Source organism: Cetorhinus maximus, chromosome 18 (assembly GCF_964194155.1).
Source record: "Cetorhinus maximus chromosome 18, sCetMax3.hap1.1, whole genome shotgun sequence".
NCBI lineage: Eukaryota > Metazoa > Chordata > Chondrichthyes > Lamniformes > Cetorhinidae > Cetorhinus > Cetorhinus maximus.
The window spans coordinates 47171306-47175946 of NC_135896.1; the positions used below are offsets into that span (position 1 = coordinate 47171306).

General features: G+C 49.2%; 1 non-coding gene across 1 annotated transcript; it reads right to left on the reverse strand.

Annotated features, from left to right (window-relative positions):
* Window positions 1–3776: 3776 nt before the first annotated feature.
* On the reverse strand, window positions 3777–3885 carry LOC144693586 (U6 spliceosomal RNA). Its single transcript, XR_013579569.1, has one exon. It is a non-coding gene; the product is annotated as a U6 spliceosomal RNA (small nuclear RNA).
* Between the last annotated feature and the right edge of the window lie 756 nt (window positions 3886–4641).

The window sequence follows — 4641 nt, forward strand, 5'->3', positions numbered from 1 at the left end:
GGTGAAGGCATTAGCATGCATGTAGGAAGTATGCAGAGTAGGCAGAACATGACATCAATCAGTACATAACACTAATTAGACACCAGTGCTGCCATTTTGGAGCTCAACACTTCAGCTAGTGCCATCTCTTAATTGTGCACAACTGAACACGTGGCCAGCAGCAGAATGAACCCATCCCTCACCAGTGCTATTTAAAAGTGATCATCAACTGATTTCAGGTTAGTTCCTGATTGACTTCTATTGGCTCTTGCTGTGAATGTAAAGGAGTTTGGTTCATTCAAATTGTTTAAAGTTGCAGAGGTCTACAGGGCATGTGTTGAAGAACTTCATCCTCATTTCAAAGGTTCTATACTGACCACTTGCTCCCAGTCATGTGTGTTGTGGTTTGCATCCCCCTTGGCCTACAGCATAATGAGCAGAAATGACACAGGGCAGGATAAGCTGCTGGAAGGAGGAGGAGGGAGATAAGGAGGAGGGCCCTCAACATGAGGCCAAATCTACCCAGGAGTATTAAGGGAACAATTGTAATCCCGAACTTCAGCAGGAACAGTGTGTCAGATGTCTTTGCTTTGCAAAGGGCGCCCTCACTGAAATCTGCCACAACTGCAGTTTGTGGGCAGGATAAGGAAAGCATTCCCAGTGGCTGCGGGGTGGAGGGTGGGGGCAGACGGTGACCATATTCTTGAATGTTTATGCATCTGGCTCCTTTCAGCCTGGAGCAGGTGATATTTGAAATATTTCCTAACTTGCTGTCCACTGTTGCCTAAGGAAAGTTACTGAGGCTTTGAATGAAGAGTTGAACACATTTCATCTCTCCTGCTAAATAGAAGAGGGAAGAGCAAACACAGCTTCACAAGGATTGCAGGTGTCCCCATGGTGCAGACTGCCACTGACTTCATGCACATTGACTTGAGGGTGCCACACCAATTCTAAGATGTGCCACAAATGGAAGGATTTCTGTTTCCTCAACTTCCTATTGATGTGGTCACGGAGATCAATGCCCAGTCCTCACACCAGTCAATGTGCCTTTTACTAGCTGTGACTAAGCTACCTTGACAACCCAGAGGGTGGCTACTGGGTGATGTGGGCTATTCACTGACCATATGACTCAGGACTCCAGTGCATAATCCATGCAGAATGTGGGCAGAACGTGTAACAATGAAAGCCTTGCAGCAACATGAAATGTGATGCACACCATAAGGGTGCTTAAGCAATGCTTGCACTGCCTACACCACTGTGGAGGAGCACTGCATTATTTGGCACAACGGGTGTCATGATCTGGTGTATCCTGCACAGCCTCACAATCACAATTCCCCATTCACCAGCAATCCCGCACCCTAGCTTCCCTCTGTTACTGACCAATATAGTGCCCTCTTGGCTTTTATTTCAGCATTGTGGCCATCAGGAAACAAACATCGGTTTAGAAATCAAACATTGCCATATTACATACAAAAGTCAACTAATCACCATTGTCCATTCCATTAGTACCTGTATTCTATGTGCCTTTGCCTGTCCTAGTGCTTCTACACATTGTTACCCCAACGGCTGGTGAAAGGCTGCTGACTTCCAATGGAGGAGGTGGCCTTAGAGGATACCCTAGAGCAGCTGGGGATCCAGAAGCCTCAGCTTCTGACTGTATGAGATCTTGGTGTGGGTGACAGCAAGCTGGGCACTTGAGAGTGCCAAGGCCAATGTTGAAATTCTGGAAAAGGGCAGCAGGTTTATGCTACATAGAGGCACTGCCACTCCCTGGGGTAGCACATCAGCAATCCTAGCGTGTTTTAGGAGACATATTGCTGGACTGCAGTGAGATCCAGCAATTCCCTTTGAACACTGGTATCTGCAGCTATGATGGTATCACTGATATCTGAGCTTGCATGACCTAAATCTGAACTTCCACTGCAGCCCCAAGACATTCAATGATTTCTGCTTGGGCTGCAGTGGAGATTGAGACATCAGCCATCAGATGCTGCATCACGGATAGACGGGTTTGCCAATGTTCTTATGGATTTGGCCACCAGCTCCATGGTGGAGAGGATGTGCTGCAAACTTTGCACAAAGCCCTGTACAACATTGGTGCTAGACTTCTCCGTGCTCCTCGACGCCTGTGCTCAATGCACCAAGCATTTCAGAGATCAAATCTGGGAAGATTTGGTAACCCAAAGAGTAGAGTCAAGGCAACAGAGAAAAGTACTAATATGGGACATGATAAAGAGGCTAGACATTACAAAAATAATAAAACGACAAAATTAAAGACGGTATCTGTATGCGTGCAGCATTTAAAACAAAACAGGTGAACTGATAGCACAAATAGGAATTAATAAGTACAACCTGATAGCCATTACAGAGACATGGCTGCAAAATGACATAGTCCAAATCTGGGATAATTCTGCCCTAAGTGCAGAAACAGTCGGGAAAAGGTTTTACCCGCTGCCCGCAATGGCAGCTTTTCACACTGTATCATACCAATCCCGCTTCATTAATCAGGCATTCCCGGGAAACACACAGTTTCGCTGGTGGCCTCCGATTCACCTGTCATGCTGTCACTTCACTGCTTCATCACGCCAGGCGCCATATTGAGAGTGTAACTGCATGCACACCTCTCAGTATTTCAAGCCCAGGACTGCTGCACAGAAGACATGGCCCCGAAATGCAAGATGACTGCAGCCCCCAATTCAGCGACCCATCCCTGGAATGCCTTTTGGACGCCCGGCAATTCCACCAGGATGTGGACATCACCAATCAGGCTTCGGAGGCGATGGCAGTGGTGGCCTGTGCCAACAGCCTGCAAAAGATGACAGCCAACCACTGCCAAAAGAGGATGAATGACTTCCTCTGTTCCGCCAGGGTAAGTCACTCTTCTCATCACTCTCAACTCACACACTCTCAATCCCATCATACATCGACAGGGCCCTCACTCACTCCTGGTTCAAGGGACATCACCATTCACTCTCTCATTCGCACCTTCATTGTCCTCCTCATGTCCATGGGACCACTCATCACCCACACATGCCAGGCATACTTATAATCTGCCTGGTGTCCTGCTTATACTCTCTCCATCTGCCTTCATGCAGGACAAGTTGGCACACAAAAGGGAGAGGTCGCAGACTGGTGGAGGAATGCCTGAAATCAAGGTCCTCATTGGCTTTGAAAATAACGTCATCCAGCTGGCCGGCAACAACCTGGACTGTTCCTGTGCTGACGGTGAGGTCGGCGCTGCTCCACCAAGTGAGGATCCAGCAGTGCAACATCCATCAGACAACCATACTGTGAGTGATGTGTCCTGTTTCACAGGCCACTGCCATGCACTAATTGTCTCCCCTTGCTCTCGCAGGCACATCTGGGAAACAGCCGACAGAGTCCATGACCCAGGGACCCTCATTGAAGACCCATCACAGCGCTCACCCACACTCTCCACCAGCGCAGAGACACACACCTCGGTGGGACCTAGCTTTAGAGTAGTCTCGGGATCACAATCTGGTGAGCACATCGCACTGTCTGATCCACAGCAGGCAGGGGCAGGGGCTTCTCAGGTCCCCGGCATTCGGAGACTCGGAGGCCAGCTCCACACACCAAGCAGGGTGTCACTGCTACACAGCAGGACCCCGAAAGCAGGCCAGGACCCTCAGGTCTCAGCCCTCCAGAGGACGCCCGTCAAGGTCATGACAGACAGGGTGTAGCAGTCAGCAAGCTGCCTCCACCTCCACTGTGGGTGTCGGTGGTGCACCAAGATGTAACAGCAGCATTAGGAAGGTTAAGAAGGTGTAACTCTTCGAGAAAAAATGGAACTCTTCACGAATTTGCATGTCATCCTTGAGCAAAGGCCATGCTAATCTTCTCTGTATCATTCCAATTTTAGTATATATGTGCTCCCGAAGCGAGCACAATTGCACAGCCTGGGCACGGGTGTTAATCACTTGTACATAATGTTCACTGTGTTAACAAACTCCTAAGAATGTCTCCTTGTTCTGATGAGCAGTGTCCGTTTCGCTTGGAAGTGAAACCTTGGTTCCTGCACAAGATAAAGGCAGGTGTCTCAGTCCGGGACATCTTCCCTGTGCTTTGTGCAACCTTCCCAGTGCACTGATGGCGTTCCAACACTGTTACTGGACACATCAGTCATGCCTGCACCTCTATGGGGCATATCATTGCTGCCAGAATGTCTTGGGCCAGTGGCACAGAGCCCGGTCATTCTCTCTGTGTGCTCTCAGCAAGTCGGAGATGCGATGGTCCCCCATCTCATCAGCATCTGCGTCCGGTGGCAGTGTCATCCTGAAGGGTTCAACTCAAATGAAGGATGCCATAGGATCAGGAGAAGTTAAAATTTCCCCACTGCGTCTCCATGATATGACCCTGTTCACAGAGCGCAAGCAAGCTACCATCAGCCAGACATTCACATGAGCTAGGTGAGGATCTATGGAGTGTCCCCACTGCATGTCGTAATCATCCTCCTGGAATGCAGGGACTATGGGTATCCGCTGCATTTCTATGACAGGAACCTTGAGGGTATGTGTGTGCTGCTATCAGCCAAACAGGACGCAAATGTTCACAGATCTATGGTGCGGCCTCACTGCATCTTCCGCTTCGAATCTAACAGCTATGAAGGCCTCCCAAGCGCACCTGTCTCATCTGGCCAATGCA